Source organism: Xiphophorus hellerii, chromosome 21 (genome assembly GCF_003331165.1).
Source record: "Xiphophorus hellerii strain 12219 chromosome 21, Xiphophorus_hellerii-4.1, whole genome shotgun sequence".
Classification (NCBI taxonomy): domain Eukaryota; kingdom Metazoa; phylum Chordata; class Actinopteri; order Cyprinodontiformes; family Poeciliidae; genus Xiphophorus; species Xiphophorus hellerii.
This window is the reverse complement of record NC_045692.1, coordinates 19246628-19265169: the sequence shown is the minus strand read 5'-3', so window position 1 is coordinate 19265169 and position 18542 is coordinate 19246628. Positions and strand designations below refer to the sequence as shown.

The following is an 18542-nucleotide window of genomic DNA, read 5'->3' as shown; positions in this document are numbered from 1 at the left end:
AATTACAAATGAACGCAAAACTTTGTTGAGATTCCACTAAAGTTGAAAAGAATTGCAATAGGCTTGTTTCAATTGAATAAATCACACATGAATAAGTTTGTTCATGTGACAAGTCATTAAAAGACATGATGCACCATCATCCTTCTACCACTTCCTGCCGTCTTCTTCGTCTTTTCCGTCAGTGGTAACATCCGATTGGTGATCATGTGACTCGTGATGCAGAAAAAGTGTTTCCATTGCAGTTTTGCGAAATACACTAATTTCGATGCATCTGAAAAACCACCTCGTAATAACGCGGAAACTTAGCAAATTTTTTTTCATAATTCCAATTTTCTCAATTATTTGTTCAATGAAAACAGAGCTTTGATGTATCTGATGCCTTGAAATTGGTCTCTGTCTCTTTAAGAAGCACCTACTCTTTCTGACACTCCCTCTTCAACAAGTCATCGCAACTTGCTTCTCCATGCAGACATGCAGTTTCACCAGGTGCTTGCTAATTACTGCTGCCGCTAGTCTGGAGGAGCTAAGTGGGTGAGGACTGCTCTGTACCCTAAATGGATGCCAGTATAGATTAAAGTATTACTCAAACATGCATGAATGAGTTAAAACAACACTCCTGGTATGTTTCTGAAGGAATAATGGATGTTATAATATGACATAAAGCTTCAGAAAGTTAATTTTGCATAATAGCCCTTCTTTAAAACTGTCTTAAAACTGTAAAAGTTGTTTCTCAATGCTTCTAAATTGTAGAAACTTTGTTAAAACTGCATCCCGAAAGCGTGCAACATGTTTCTTGAAACTGTGTAAACCACAGATGTCAAACTCCACACAGTTTCTGATGTGTCTTTGCTCCAAAACAGCTGATTCAACTCCATATATCTTAAACTTCTGCAGAGGTTCTGCTTATAAATCAACATTTGATTCAGAAAACACAAAGAAAGAAAACATGGAGGACACTGACTTTGGTCACCTCTGGTCTAACTACTGTCATTGAACTTCTTGAAACAGGAAGAACAGTCAGCTGTTAAAATCTTTGCTTCCAAAGACACTCTAGCCTTTCAAAATGGTTGTCAGATTGTTTGTTTTATACCAATTTCAGAAGTCAAGCAGATTTGGAATGGCTTTTTTATTTGTTTTGTTTGTTTATTTGTGTCCACTAAGCCACTTAACCGCGACCTATGACATATGAAGGCTCTTAAGCCCAATGAATAAACCAGTGTTGTGTCAAGGCATTATAGATAACTTCACAAATGGATTTTTAGACATTTCGGTGCCAGCAGGTTTTTTATCAACTCAGTTCAATTGATTCCTAAACAGCTATTAGCTAAAAACTGGAGGAATACACTGCCTAAAAAAGGTGAAACGCATTTTGAGAGCCTTTGGAAATATTGAAAGAATGACTATAAAATAGAACAAGAGAGTCTGGATGACAAAAAGCAGTATTTAATGAAATAGGAGATGGTTTAAAACTTTTGCACATTATTGTGGATAAGTAGGGGTTATTTTAGGAGACATCCAGCTTCTGGCAGTTACATAAGCAAGTCAAACACTCGATTTTAATTATATGCTTGACAGGTGAGATGCATATTTAGATGCACAGAGCAATCAATTAATGCCACCTTTATTTTAAAACATTTACTGGAAAATCCTCAAGACAAGAATAAAAATGTGAAATCTACAAATTTAAATGGTAAACTCAAGAAAAGAAGACCAACAAACAAAATAAAAACATTGCTTCGACCTTGACAACACTTTCAAATAAATAGATTTCTCTCAAGGGTATACATTTTTGTTTTGCTCTTAGATTCCCATCTATCAATTGTCTATTTAGAAAAAAATTGAATATCTGAAAAGGTGACTCACACTTACTTACATTATTCTCCCAATTTGAAATGAGACATTTTGAAAATTAATCCATTTCTGAGCGAAAGGTTAGCAGTGTTGGGCTGGGCCGGCCTGGCCGTGAGTGAAAACTGCAGAGGAGGAGCTAACACGGGAGCTAATCTCACCAGCAATTCCCCTGCTTCTGGGCTGCCATTGGAAACCTTCAGTAAGTAGTAGGAGCTGCAGCGGGATTAACAGGAATTAGCCTGCGTTGCAGCATTGAGCCTTTCCCCATATAGACACCCATTCATATGGGGAGGAAAGCTGTTCAGCATGCATTGCAGCAAAAGGCCATCTGGATGTCCAGATATCTCCTCCTTAAAGGAGCAAAACTCACATTTTGAATATGTTCCATTTGGGTTCTACTGCTTCTAAAAACAACTCAAGCGTTTATAAGTTTGGCAACAACTTATTCATTTTTGTTGTTTAAAAATCTTTCAATTGCTAAAGCCACATTCCGCTGTTACCTAGCAAACCCAGCCAAGCTCAGTTCCGTTACCTAGCAACCCAAGTGGAGCTCAAGCATGTTTTCAATTCCAAAATACTTTATTGATCCCAAAGGGAATGTAAATATTGCTGTAACTCGTCTTAACTCAAGATTCTTCAAAGAGTTATCGTACATGGTGATGGCAGGAAAAATCTCCTCTAGCAGTCTGTATTACAGCGGCTTTGAAGAAGCCTCTCACTGTTTCACCGCTGTACATGGTTCGGCAATATGAACGTAGAATTTTATTACAATATTTTGTGTTGCTATTATGATCATATAGATGAGTAAAAAGCTATTTATTATTTATTTTTTAGTTAACTGTGACTGGCACAGCATTTATAGCGCCGCAAACACAAATATTGGTCTTGGAAAAACACTCCCTTGTGAAATAAACTTCAGGATGCCACTTTCTTAAAGGAGTGTGATTTATATATCTAAACTGCACATAGTAACTGTATTAAAAAATTTTTTTTTCAAACTTACTGACCTTTACTGGTGCTTTTGTGGAACAAATAGTGGAGAAAACAGTAAAAAATAATATTCCTGATCATTTTTGTATTTTATTTAACATCATTAAATAAAATTTATTGAGACAACAATAAATCCAAATTCTAATTATGATCAGACCACTTTCACACTAAATTATAAAAGATACGATAAATGCCCACCCTTATGCACTGTACAATGGCTGCTGGAAAATAATAGTGTTTTGTTGTTGACGTAGTTTTCAGAGATACTTCATGGTTGTGTGGGAGGCTCTACTAATGCTTTTCAAAGATGTATGGTTGTATAATTGCAAATTTGTTTGCAGCCATTTTCCTCTGCGAGTGAGTTGGGGGGCATGGCCAGCAGCACCTTTTTGGATTTAAAGTGACAGAAGCCCTAAAACACATCATTCTAACAGGAGTTCAAAATAAAATAAAATCTCATTATCTAAGTATAATTTTCTGCAAGAAAATAAAATGTAATGAACATGTTTTTCAGGCTAGCATACATCTATGCTAACTTGCTCAAGGAAGCATAAAAGGTCACCTTTAAGCAAATTATGATCACAATGATTCAAATATAAATACATCTGTGGATGTAGGAAGATAAAACTAACCGATTATCTATCAGAAATGTCGCCAGCCTTTATCTGCACAGAGCAATTAGACTCCTATGATGTGAATCCCTGTGTAGGTATTGTGCAGCACTGAGCAATCTGTGGACGTCTTCCATAATGCATCACTGCCTCTGCATGTGTCAACATGCTTTGACACATGAGACAGGAAGACGAAACCCGAAGACTCACACTGGACACCTCCAACCAGAGCACAAGCAGGCTGCAAGGAAATAATCCCTCAGAGAAGACTGCGTGTGTGTGTGGGAGTGCGTTTGTGTGTGGGGGTGGGCATGTGGGGGTGTGTGTGCGGGGGTGAGTGTATGTGTGTGTGGGGGGTAAGGGGGGCTATCTAACCCTGTATGCCCTGCAGCGCTGGCTGGATGTCGCTTTTCATTAACTGTGTTGGGACGTGGCTTTAACCACAGCCTGTGTACAAGTGCACATATAATGAGCTACACATGTAAGGCTCAGCTTGTGTCTCTTGTATAAACAGACACAATTGGGCTTTTTAAAACAACAATAAAAGATTTTAAAACGTATGAAATATGGACTGTGCCACTGCTGCTGTAGCAAGAGCTCCTTGTTCAGTGGTTGTGTTTTAAACTGTCTCTTTGTGTTTTTGGACAGAGCCATTGATGGCGTATTGCTGTCATTAACTGATTTACTCTTTAGGCCTGGACTTGAAAGATTTCAAATAAGGAATGCTAAATTGTGTGAGCAAATAAATGTAACTTCCTCATTTTCCTTTTTATAGAAAGTACTCCCATTGGTGGAGCTGTTGCCATGAATTGTTTGCACTCTTTGTTTATCTTTTTGAGAAAAACAGTGTTTTACCACATATTCCCACAGACATTTTAATCAAACTTTACTTTGTTAGTCTAGAAAGTCCGGTTTGTTTAGGGAGCACCAATAAGAACTCGCCATTTTTGCCTGGGCTTGATTAATTGTCAACTAATTTAGTAATCATTTAATAGTTAACTACGCACGTAAAAAGAAAAGACATATCTGAGCAGTAATTAAACCAAAACTGTACAAAAATCTAATCAAATTGTGGACCAAAACATCAAACTCTGGTTCATTTACAAATCTCAGTCTGTTTGGTTGACGTGAACTCTGGTGCAGTTTGAATGCACATGTGAACGCCAAGCGAACCTGAGATGGCTCCAAAAGAAGGAAGCAAACTATAGTGCAGGGCATTCTGGGTAAACAAACACGCTAAATTAGCGCTAACGGGAGAAACAGCTTGTGGTCTTTTACCAAAGACAAAATAGAAATCCTTCAAACACTAAAACCTGACTCTCATTTTTGTTTACATATTGTGAAGAAGGAAGTTGTGCTTAGTGTCTTCTTCAGAGGTTTTTGTGTCATTTCCTTCAGTTGTTCTTGATGCAGCGCCACCACAGGCGAGGAGGGAAACAGGTATCTCAATTAGTTTGGATTGTTTGACACAGTGCAGTGTGAAAGCAAAATGCACCAACTCAAAATGTTGCAATTTTAGTTCCCAATTAAACCGGACTAAATACAGTGACTATGTCACGTATTTAGCTACGTCTCTTTCTCCAGATAGAGCTATTACACTGTATAAACAGATTAAATAGCACAGTTTTTTAAAATGGATAAACAATGCATTGTTTAATGCAATGTTAAACAATGCTTTTATGCAATAAAAACAATTGCATCTGTGTTTAGTTTTGGAGGAAGCCATTAATGAAAAGTTAGCTGTGATTTAGTGTTTAATTTCTTTGTATTTCTTGCTTATAGAAGATACTGATAGCCGAATGCTTCAATATTTAGCTGGTTCTCTCTTGTTTTATATATGTCTTTCAGAAGAGTGCTAGAGCTAACCAGACTCATGTTGATTAATAATATAATGTTTATATTATTATAAGTATTTGGATAAAAAATAACACATAATTTTCAGATCACTTGGCATAAGAAACATCTGCAAGCAAAATTAACTTTAACTCCTTTTAGTACAATCAAAAATGTTCAATTTATCACCTGTTGACAAATAAAATCAGACCAAAGTGATGTTAAATGCAACGGTAAACATATTTTAGAATAAAAGATTAGCAGTTATTTAATTCTGAACAGTGATCAAATTTATATTACTACTATTACTTGATTCAAATATTAAGACCAAGATTAATTTACTGACCTTTGACGGTTGGAGTTGAGAAAAATAATATTAATAAAGCAAAGAAAGTCACCAAGATAGTTGGAAACAAACACTGTAAGCATGCAGTTCAGCTGGGCCACTCCCAGTACTTGCAAATAAGGAATCCAAATGAAGGAGGTATGGACGAAGAAAGAAAGGAAAACATGCGGCTTGCCAAAAAATACACAGATATATAAGTTTAAAAAGATCAGCATACTTACAGTTTTTTAAGTGATTCAACATGCTAGCAACGCATGGGTCCCAGCTCCTTCTTTATATATTAGAGATCAAAACTAAGGTGAGCATATTTGAGTTATTAGAGTCCAGTAATTAGCTTAAGTAATTGGTTAGCATGTCGGCTGATTCTGATAAATTAGCCCGGCGGAAGATAAGCTAACAGCAGCAGCAGCCGGGAGCGGGGCAGGTGTAACAGGCCATGACGGCACGCGGAGCTCTCAGCATCGCTTAGCGGTGTCCCATTACACCGGGGGCCGGTGGCGGCGGGAGGCCGGGCCGGACCGAACCGGACCGGAGAGTCCGGCTAACAGGGCTGCTGTTTAACCCCGCTAACACACCGGATACTCCAGGAGGATTCACCGTTTCTGGGTGTGGATGGAAATAAGTTGAGAATAGAAGAAGAAGAAGAAAAAAATGTTTACAGAATTACACTCCATGGGCAAAATATAAAGGTCATATATAAAGATAATGAAAATAAAATCCTCGAATAAGGTTTAGAGAAATTGGAATATTTTACTGGATGAAGAGATGGTTGAAAAAATTGATTGATTCATTCATTCATTCATTCATTCATTCATTCATTGATGAACAGGTGAAAAAATAGATGGATGATGAAAAAGTGGATGAATGGGTGGATATAACCAATAAATAGATGAGAAACGGATGGATGGATGGATGATAAAAGTGGATGGATGGACGTAACCATAGGATGGATGGATTAATTGATGAAAAATGGACAGATAGATTTATGAATGAATGGAAAATCCAATGCCACATTATAATCAAACCACTTTAACACGCTGAAATGACGACAACCAAAGACTTTTGCTCAGTTTGTAAATTGGAACCTTTGTAATAAAACAATGTAGAATGTGTTGGACAGAATATAACAGCATAGTAATTATGAAAAACTGCCCGTACCAGTGTTTTGACTGAAATTATCCTTGAAATAAGGTGATTTTTCCCTTCAGTTGTCTTATTTGTTTACATTAATGACACCCTTAATCCGACAAAACTTTGCTCAATTATCGTTCTCCCTGTTTGAGCGGGGAAAGCGATTCATGCAACTCTGGTTTCCTTTCTGCAAATGATTGATTCTGCTCAAACTATCAGAAATTAATTGCTGTGCCAGTGAAGCTGATAATTCATCATTCGGACTAACAGATGGCACCATGATTATTTTCCCCCCCAAATACTCTGAAGCATGTCCTTCCAAACCAAACTCCAACCAGAAAAATCACGTAAGATGCTCTTAGGTAACTGGTGTCGACTCGATTCAATATTTTTGGTTTAATCACTAAAGGATTTAATGTTAGATGAAAAATTGGTCAAATGTCTTAAGCTAGCCCATCCAAAATCACAGCCTCTCAATTATTTAACTCATTATTCTACTTATCCTGATTAAAAGAGAAGTCAATAGTTGATCTCAACACAACATTCAGTGAATTATAACTACTTTGAGGTCAAAAAAGTTAAAACTAACTCAGAAAAAAGGTTTCAGTTGATTATAACCACATAATTTTACTGAGAAAGGAGAATATCACATCATCAGCATAATAATGAAAACAATTTTCCTAATAATTATATTAAAGTCCTTTTATTTACTAAACAGAGAGAATAGGATGTCGTCAGCGTAGAAACAGAAATACATTTTCAAACAACAGACCCAAAGACAAAAATATAGTGTGAATACCAAAGGAGTGAATACACATCCTTGTGGAACACCACACCTATTGAAATGGGCTGCAGGAGAACATTGAGCTAACTCACATGTGTCAAACTCAAGGCACATGGGCCAAATCTGGTCCACCCCAAAATTTTATGTGGCCCTCTGAATTGAATAGAATATTATTTTGTCAATCAAATCACAGCAGTTTTATGTGTACTCTAACAAATTATATGAAGGTGACAAATGTTTGAATTTAATTTGAAGATAATCTCATAAAATGATTAGACATACTTAATATTCATTAATATTTTAACAGTGTGTTATTAGGTAGTTTTATCAATATGTTCTCTTTAAAAATTGCAGTCTGTGACTTTTATATATAAAAAATGTTTTTTTACATGTTTATATGAAACAGATAATCTGTGAAAAAAATCAATTTCATCTGCCTTCTTCCAGTACTATTCAGAAACAACCAATCAGAGCCAGGAGGCAGATCTTAGCGCTGCCAGTCACCTTTCTCTCTGCTACGATGCAGCTAGCACACCTTGTTGTGAATGCTAATGCTAATTAGCATGGCCACCGATGATGGCAGATTGACAGTTTTCCTGTAATGGTGAGTTTTTCTCTATGATTAGCATTAGTGAGTACACACCGCTGATTGACAGCTCTAAGACCCGCCTCCTGGCTCTGATTGGTTAATTTCTTCAGACAGCAATAGTGGCTCAGAGACTGATTATCTGTTTCATAACAAACTGTCACTATGGTGACAATTGTAGGAATTACGTAGAAAACTGGAGCTTTAACTGTAATAATTTTTATAATAATAATAATAATGACATAGTTATCAGCTCCAGAACCTAAAATGGAAAGGAGCCATGAAAATAAGACAAGAAGAAGACTTTAGACACAGAAGAAGAAACCAGACAACAGTCGAGTCAGAGTGCTGCTCCCAATCCTCACAGAGGATAAACACTGGACAGCGTCTCATCAATAACTTCGCTTCAGGGAACCTCCGTTTCTACTGTAATAAATTTGGAGAACAAAGATGTCTTTGTCCATTAACACCAGTTTGCTATCACTTCTCCTGTATTCACACCCCCAGCCATCCCTGTTGACCCCGGCTGCCGTCTGTGTGGGAGCGGCGCGGCGTATCTGGCATGACTCCTCCAGGCTCCGACGACTGCAGAGCTCCAACCTCATTTCCTGCTCTGCTGCTTTACAAATGGCTCATGAACGCTGGACTCAGACCAAGGATGGAGATGCACCGACGGCTATGCTAGCTGCATGATTAGAGCAGACAAAGGTCCAGACTGGTGTACAGAGCCTCCCTGCCCCCACCTCATTATTTAACCTGTTTATATTACACGGTTGTCAAATGTTGATGCTTTGACAGAGCTTCATGGGTGCTGATGATGTGACACAGGGCCATATTTGGGCTTCACATGAGGTTTATGAAGAGGAATTTGGTAATTAATGACGTGTATAGCTACTATATACCAATAATAATGCATTACTCTTCATTTTATATGTTAATAGGCACCAAAAAACATATTCATGAGTAGAAATTGATAGTCAAATATCCAAGTTCAGGAAGTGTTCTTGTATTTCTCACAGAGTACAAAGAGAACGCACCATTTATAGTTATGGGTATGTAGATATTGTCAGCAAATCAATAAAAAGAAGGAAAATGTTTTTGTTTTTTTTTATCAAAAAGCACCAATAAGAACTCACCATTTTTCCCTGGGAATGATTAATTGTTCAAAGGATTAATCAGATTGATTGTGATTAAACAATTATTGAAATAATCATCAACTACTTTAGTAATTGATTAATTGTTAACTACAGGCGTAAAAAGAAAGAACATATCTGAGAACTACAAAAAAATAAACTGGATTTATTTTGGGCAGCGTCATTGGTTTCTGGTTCCTGGTAGAATTTAAACAAATTAATTGTTAACTGGAGTAAGCAAACTGAAAAAAAAGGAAATTTGCTGAAAGACCAACATTGTCAAAGCCATAATTAAACCAAAACTGTGCAAAAAAACTAAACTAGCTTCACTTTGGACTGGGTCACTGGTGATGCTGCAGTTTCCAGTTCATGGCAGATATGAGACTCTGTTGTTCCTGTTAGGGATTAAACGATTTATCAGATTAATCTTGATTAATCAATTATCTAAAGAATCGTCAACTCATATAGTAACCGATTAATTGTTAACTAGAGTATACAGAAGTACATTTGCTGAAAGAACAATATATCTGAGCAGTAAACTGTACAAAAAAACTAAACTAGGTTCATTTTAGAGAGGGTTTCTGGATTTCCAGCAGTTTCTAGTTTATGGCAGACTTGTGATTGCGATTAGGGCTGTAATGATTAATCCGATTAATCATGATGAATCAATTATTGAAATAAACGGCAACTAATTTAGTAACCAATTAATTGTTAACTGAGAGAAAAATAAGGCTATTTCATGAAAGAACGATATATCTGAGTTGTAGTTAAGCCAAAATTGTACTAAAAACCAAACTAGCTCCCCTTTTTAACAAGGTCACTGGTTTTATAGCAGTTTTCAGTTTACTGCAGAACTTCGTTCTTGGTAGAACGGAAACGATTAATCATGATTAACCAATTATTGAACTAATTGCCAACTAATTTAGTAACCAATTAATCATTAACTGGAGTATACAGACTCAAATGTATGGCTATTTGATGAAAGAACGGCATTCTCAGAGCTGCAATTAAGCCAAAACTGTACAAAAAAGATGTTTTGCATATAAGATTAAAAAAACTTTTGTAAAAATGTTTTACCCAGAATTCCTCAAGTGACATACTTTTATCTTCACCTCCTACTAAACAATTTTTGCTACTCAAATATTAATCCATAAATGTAAAAATAATCAATAAATCAGTCTGAAACTGTACTGATGTTAAATCAAACAGAAAGGTGATGTTAAAGAGTCTTTTTAGCTGCAGATCCTTTTACTACAAATGATCAAAACTAAAGGAATCCTATGTTGTTGAATTCTAGGCAATAAAATTTTTATTTTCTTACTTAAAAAAAAGGAAATTAATTGTTTATTTGCATTTTAATGCCTCTCTAATATTCTATAAAACATTCCCAAATAAAAAATCTGTAGACTGTGACCTTTTCTTTTTTACCCAATTAAGTGATTAATCGTTAGAATGTTTTATTAATCAATATCTAATTTAATCGTTGCAGCTCTAGTATCCAGATATATCTTTTCTCTATGAAAAAAATAGCATAAAGTGCCAAACCTGGTCCTCTCTAGTTATAATCTCTTACCACAAATCTTTGAGTTACGTGAAATATCAGGCAACTCAGCATGGCGTATGACACATTACATAAACCGTTAATAAGCTTAATTTCCTGACAGGTAACCTACATACTGCTGTAGAAAAAACACTCGAGGAAAAACAGTATTTGCGCTGACTGATGCCTCAGCACAACGTGTCATCCTACGACACGCACAGGATGGGGACACGATTCAGTAATCCTCCTGCAAAGCTTAAGCTGAACCTAGTTTCCCTTTTAACAGTTATAAGGTCAAACCTGATGGCACATTTGACTAAAGTTAAATATCTTTGCACATAATTACATAATATAACTGGTTTGATTTTTATGCAGAATATCCTAGAAACCTGAATAGTGACTCAAATGCTCATAAAACACTGAAAGCAGTGATATTTTAGAAGAGTTTTATAAAAACAGTGTCTTACCTGAGATGAAAGGCGCCGCTCTCAGACGTGTTTTCAGCCCAGCTCCTCTGACAGATGAAACGCTGGGAATCAGAACACTAATAAAAGGCTTGAGGACAATTATGTTGTTGAAACTGAAGTGGTTCTGGACTGACGAACAAGTAGTTCAGCTTTGTCTCATCAGGCCCTCGCACTGAACTCTACACTGTTATCATAAATGTCTTCACAGTGTCATTTGGTACAGCAAGTGTTTCCATTAAAGCTAACTGGATTCAGATTTTGTCATTTAAAAAAAATTAAATGGTAAGCCTTTGGATTGTAACCACACTTGAATGATTAAAAGAGAACAAATTAGGGAAAATTCATATTTTTTTCATATTTTTATGTTTTTCATTTGGTTCTAAAAAAAAAAAATTCCAACTCTTAAAAAAACACACAGAGCCATTTTTGGCAATAACTTAAGGTTCTTTGGTATCCGGAAAATGAGACGTTTCAAAAACCTCCAGATTGTTGAGTCACCTAGCAACCCCAGCCAAGCCCAGCCTGTTACCTAGCAACCAAAACCGGGCTTCCGGAATGTTTGGTCAGCTGATTTTACCTATGTATCTGCTTTAAAATGGCTGCTGGAAAAGACAAGAGTTTTGTTGTTGATTTACCATCCAGAAACCACTTGCTGCATTCCTGAGGGTTGTGCAGGAGGCTCCGCTTCTACTTTTCAAAGATGTACAGTTGTATAATTGTGCATCTCTCTGTAGCCAGTGTAAACATTGAATGTGGAGGTGTGGCCAGCAGAAGCTTATTTGGATCTAAAGTGACAAGAGGCCCTAAAAGAGACTAAAATCTCATTATCTAAAAATGATTTTGTACACAAAAATGTATTGAACATGTTTGTATCACACATAGATGTATCCTAACCTGTTCGAGGAAGCATAATATAACACCTTTAAGCTTTTCCTTTTGCATTTCGATGCGACATTGCGACCTGAAGGACACACTGCAGTTCATTAAGGCAGATTGATTGACTGATAAGGGCATTGATCTGTGTTGTCTGACACTCTGTGAATGCAGCATGCCCAAATCAATGTTACCGCTGCAAAACCCCCTAAATTTTAGCAAATATTTTTGGTCCAGTTTCTATTGCAAATATCTTAGCACACTTGAAAAAAGATGAGACAAACTCACAAAGAACTTGTCAGCAAGATGAGCTCATTTTAAGTCAATTATTCCTGAATATGGGAAAGAGGTGCTAGTTCCACTGGCAGATTATTTCACTTAAAACATGAAAAAAATGTCTAAACATAAAAGTACTCCTAAAAGTATATTTTTTTTCAAAAAAGCTTCTCAAGTAAATGTAATTGAGTAAAGTCCAATATTAAGGAACAATTGACTTAAAACAAGCTCTTATATGCTGCTAAAATGTTCTTGACATGCACTAGAAACGAGACAAAGACAGTCAAATTTTGTGTTTTTGCAGTACAGCCTCCTGTACCTGAACGCACCCTGCTGCGTTAGCAGGTAAATTCTCATGTAGGTCACACAGAGAGACTTTAAACGCACCCCTCGTCTCATCTGGTTGCTACAGCTCCACATTCACGCAGTAAAAACATCGTCCTTCTGTGTTTGCTTGACCAAACACGCTGAGAGCGGCCAGTGCAGCGACGGCAGCGCGTCAGACCCAATCAGCAGAAATCAGAGAACACTTGAAGGAGATTTAAGGAGGCGCTGCTCTGATTGTTGATGCTCCAGTGATGCAGATCCTTGGACGGCTCTGCTCTGCCGCAGCCAAGCCAGGCGCCGCCTGTGAAGACTGATTGAATAAGGCCACTGATGATGCTATTGTGTCCGCAGTGACGTGGCGTGAATGACTGACGGGCCCGTGGTTTGCGTCAATGGCTGGGCATTGTGGCGAAGCGCCGGACCGTGACGTCCCCAGCTGTCTTCTATAGGACATCATGGGCAAATGAAATGAACATTGGGAATGCACAGTTGATATAAAGATCATTAGGCTATCATTACCAGAGCCGCGTACGTGCGATGCGCCATTTTGGCACTCCTTTCTTCGGCTGACCGAACGACCTTGCACGTTATGTCGACACGCTTTGCTGCTGCTTTGTTGTGCAAGTTGCACAGTTTGCAGTCCGTCCACTATGCGACGGAAAAAAAATCCTCATTATTTGAATACAAACATATACAATAGATGAACCTATCAATTATTCTTACGATTAATTAGTTAATCGCATAACAAAATTGGTCCATTCTGCGTATTTTTCACTTAGCCACTTTAGCTTTTTTTATATATACAATTCTAGAAATAAATAAAAAGACGCACATAAACAAATACTTTTTTTACAAAATTTGAACCAGGGTAAGGAAAAACTATACCAATTGTGTGGTTAACATATTTACAGACAATGCAAAATGTGTTTAATTTTGTACAGTTTTGGATTAATTACTGCTTTGACTGTGCCGTACTTTCAACAAATTGCCTTTCTTGAGTCTGCATATTCCAGTTCACAATTATTTCAAATAATCAAGTCATCATGATTAAATCCGTTGGGGGCTTGGGGGGAGAACAAAAATGAAATTCTTCTATTAAAATGTGTACAATTATTAAGACTTTTTCATAAAGCTAGATGCTATTAGAAGTTAGAAAAATAAAATGGTAAAATTATGGGCTATTGACTTGAATTTATTCACAATTTTTCTGTTTCTGTTTGTTTAGAAGTTAAGCAGACATTGAAAGCAAAGAAATGTGTGATTAACAAGAATCTGACCAGGAAACGTTACTGTTTTAACACAGCAGCACTATTAATAACAAACAAAAATCCTCAAAACAAAACAGAAAACAATTGTAATCACCAATGAAAGTGCTTTTATTCATAACAAAATAAATGTATTTGTTTTTTAGTTGAGTCTTATAGCTACTATCCACTAATTTGATTTTTTTTGAGTGATGCAAATTTCCTGCTAAACAAAATAAACTTTTACTCATTTGCGCCATCTTCAATCAGAAAACATGTTCTGTTGTACTTGAAGTTAAACCTTGACTGAAAACAACCCGACCTTTTCCATAAATCTAACTAAACACAGAAAATACAACTCAACCAGTAAAGTGGTTTTGACCATTTTTACCCAAACTCCTTTTATCCCACATGAGTGCAATCAGCAGATTTTATGACTTGCACTTGAGCGGACCAAACAGTGACTCACAGTCCAAACAGAGCAGCGAGTAGGAGTTGTGATGTAAGTCCTGTTAGGAGTTTTGCATCAAGTTGGTGAGCTGATGTCTTTTGTTGTTTTTTCTTGTTGTTTATTTTTTTTCCATAAGGTGGGTTTATATTAATGAAATGGACCCTTTGCTTAATATAGATTAGTATACATATAATTTATAAGAAAGTATAATTAAAGATATCAAATATCGCATTATGGAGGAGGTACGTGTCTAACCGTTAGTAACCATGGAGACAATGCCCCACCGTCATGTAGCCTAGCATGTATGGAAAAAGCTGGTTAGCATCTCGACTGTTGTACGTTTTTAATGCTGTTCTGTGGGTTGAATAAAGGAGTGTTAGCAATAGGCTACAAGAATTGTTGTAGCCTGGAGCTAACAGACAAAAGTTCCCAAAACAAAAACGCACCGCACTATTCACGGTTCAGTTTTTGCAGATTTCTTTGGAATGTTACTCCAAATTAATCATGAAAAATTTGCAGATTTTTCATGTAATATTGATGATATCGATACCAAGTATTGGATTGATACTAGCATGGTAAGATCGATAGTTTAGTTTCATACCTAGAGACTTTGCATTATAATTTCTCAACTCTTGATTTGCGCTCAAATTATAATTTAGGCATTTTATTTATTTATTAGTCATATAAATCATGTTAATATCTTAAAGTATTGAAATAAGTACTTTTTAAAAACCAATATTAAGAAATCATTGACTTAAAACAAGCTCGTATCTTGCTGAAAAGTCCCTTGTAAGTTAGTTTTGTCTTATTTTAAGTACTAATATATATACTATAGAAACGAGACATTATAGTTAGATTTTTTTCCCCAGTGTAACCTTGAAGACAAAGTATACGAAGCCAAAACATTGAAATAAATAAGGAAATAGATGTTTCCAGACTTTTTGTGTATCAAACTAAAAGAAAAAAGGAAAACCAATAAAAATTCAGATCGAAGTGCCTTTCATATCTCCTGCGTCACTGGGCCAGAAACCAACTCTGATTGGACGGTGGAGTTGGGGTTCCTTCGTGACGTCATTTCTGCACGTTTGTCTGCGTCACTCTGCGTCACACGAGTCCGCAGGTTAGTTTCTGGGGAGAGAACCAGATCAGAACCTGATGCAGCTTTGAAAATGCTTATAAATTAGAAACAAAGCATCCATCCATCCATCCATCCATCCATCCATCCATCCATCCATCCATGGATTCCGGGCGAGAGGCGGGGTACACCCTGGACAGGTCGCCAGTTTGTCGCAGAGAAACAAAGCATTGTGTATTTTATAATTTCTTTGCCTATTAAAGTATATTTTCTACAACCGAGCAGAAATAGGTCGCTTTATGCTTCGCATCCCTCACTATGTGACTCACAGATTTTATTGCAAACATGCTGTGACTGACATCCACTGCAGCCATCTTGTTCCCCACATTCATGCAGAATTATGTTTGTCAGCATGTCGTCCCCACCCTCCCCCTCCAGCCCCATCATTCACATTGAGGAGGCCGGGTTTTTTTTTTTTTTTTGGTCTATGGGGTCCCCGAGAATGCATGATGCTCCCCCTCCTCTTCCTCCTTCTTCTTCTCTGCTTTCAAGCTTGCTAGACTATTATCCAGCAGCCTGCAGTTAGTTTCTTATCAATGACAACCAGATGGAGAGCCCCTCCGGACTTGTTGATCGAGCAGAAAACGCTGTAATTGTGATGATTTGAGATTAGCATCTATTATTGTTCGCCGTTTTAAAACAGTGGAGCGCAAATACAATTAATACATGTTCCCTGCGTATTTTTGGCTGCTTAGGAAGTGAGGAAAAAAACAAACAAACAGAAAACCAACAAAAAAATTGGAAAAAAGAGACTTATTTGAAGGTTTTCCAGCTAACGGAGAATCCAGCTAACGGTTGTTCTGGATGCAACACTGCCCCCTGGTGGCTCATTTACTGGTCAACCACATGCCGCCATATTGCAGTCAGTAAGAATTGGCTTAAAAAGCTTTGAGGGAGGATTTCTTTGATTGCTTAGTGATAGAGACAGGTGTCTGAAGCGTTCACCAGTTCTAATAAAGAGCATCTATTGTGTTAGCGGAAAATATTAGAGGAAGAAACTCAATTTAAACTGAATATTTGTCATATATTTTGGTGATAGATGTTAGATAGAAGTTAAGTGGGTATTCTAGATGTTCAGGATGTTATTGGCTCTCCATAGGAAACAACCAGCAGCTTAGATGGATTCATTCATTCATTCATTCATTCATTCATTCATTCCATCCATCCATCCATCCATCCATCCATCCATCCATCCATCCATCCATCCATCCATCCATCCATCCATCCATCCAACCAACCAACCAACCAACCAACCAACAACAAAAAGTAGAAAATCACTGTAAAAAGGATGGAAAATAAGGAATTATTTTACAAATAAACATATCCTGAAATAAAATGAATGATCACAGAGGTATTAACATTTTTTTTTCATAGTAAACAAAAACATCCTGTACTTTTACAAATTAATAATTACAAACGAATATAAACCGTTAATCTGACTCTCTGACTCTGTTTACTCGGCAGTCTGAGCTCTTTGGCTCCGTTACAGTCCTAATAATCCTTTACATAACAAGGCCGCTGCTTTGTTGTACAGCAGGTTTAGCTCAGGCGAACCCAATTTCACCAGTTCAAACGCATTTTACGTGCACCATTAGGTCAATGATTGGTGGAGATTACAAGCTGCTGTGGGTGAGAAAGTCCAGATGCTCCTTTCCGTCAAGGTCGGGAGCATAAAGGTGAACAGGAAGGAGGAAAACGGAGATGGAGGAGGAGAGTGGGTTGAATTTTGAGCAGTGACGTAGCACCTGCAGCCAAAAAAAGGCACAAAATGGAGTCCCAGCTGGAACTCAGGGGAGGAGCGGTGGCTGCTTCAGGCTCGATTAGGCCCACATCCTCGAGTCGTTAGCCTCACATTCCCCAGTTGCTACACTATAATATCTGCAGCTACAACTAGGGTTGTTAAATCTGGCAACAAAGAGAGCGGGAGTGACATGTTCCTGCCTCGGGAGGTGGGGACCAGAAGAAAGCTGGCAGAGAGACGCAAACACATCACCAGCATGCACCTGTCCCTCTGTCTGGCTGGCGAAGAGCTGCCAGATCTGACTGACACTTTCAAGCAGTTTTTTGTTTTCTTAATACGTTGTTTGTGTTTTTGTCAGCTTGAAAAAAACCCCCACTGGCATGACGTAAAACCCTCCAAACCCCAAAAAACAAAACAACCCAAATCTCAACCTCTATAGAGACATAGAGAGATAGATAAATAAAACTTGACTGCAAAAAGCGGGCTGACCTGAAAACATTCACAGTTTGCCATGGTTACCCGTTTCCATTGGGTAACCATGGCAACGGGTGTCAGGTAAAGGTCATACTACCTTTTTAACGTTAGGTACTACGACGGCGAATGAGAGTAAAAAGGGAGTAGACTTGCGCCAAAAAATTCAGAAATTTTGGGATTAATCATAGAAATTTCTAGAAAAAAACTTGGAAATATCTGAGTTTGGAAAGTGAAACATTTGCTACAAAAATCTCACAAAAAAATTTGAGATTAAGTCCAGAAATTCTCCAGAAAAAAACTTTTAAATTTTGAAGAGTTAGTTTGAAGAGTCAAGAAAATTCTAGAAAACTCAGAAATTTTGTAACTTTCTGAGTTTGAAAAGTTGAAAATTTTCCACAATAAAATAAAATAAAACAAAATTTAAAAAAAACAACTCAAATTTTGGTATTAATCTCATGAATCTTGTAGAAAAAAAAATTGGAAATATCTGGGTTTGAAACTTCAAAAATCTGCCACAAAAATCTCAGAAATTTCACAATTAAGTCCAGATGTTTTCCAGAAGTAACTTCGAATTTCTGAGTTTGCAGATTCAAATTTTGGGATTAATCTCAGAAATATTCTGGAAAACAAATTGTGTAATTTCTGACAAAATTACACATTTTGAGTTTGGAAATATATTTCAAACTCAAATATTTTCTACAAAAATTCAGAATTTTTTTCTAGAGAAAATTCCTGATTTGTCAGAAAAC

General features: G+C 37.0%; 1 protein-coding gene across 1 annotated transcript in view; it reads right to left on the bottom strand.

Annotated features, from left to right (window-relative positions):
- myo3a (myosin IIIA) overlaps positions 1 to 11331 on the bottom strand; it is a 72938-nt gene extending 61607 nt beyond the window's left edge. The window contains exon 1 of the mRNA XM_032552227.1: positions 11273 to 11331. The gene's annotated coding sequence lies outside the window, so the exon portion shown is untranslated. The remainder of the gene's footprint in view (positions 1 to 11272) is intronic.
- Positions 11332 to 18542: the final 7211 nt, after the last annotated feature.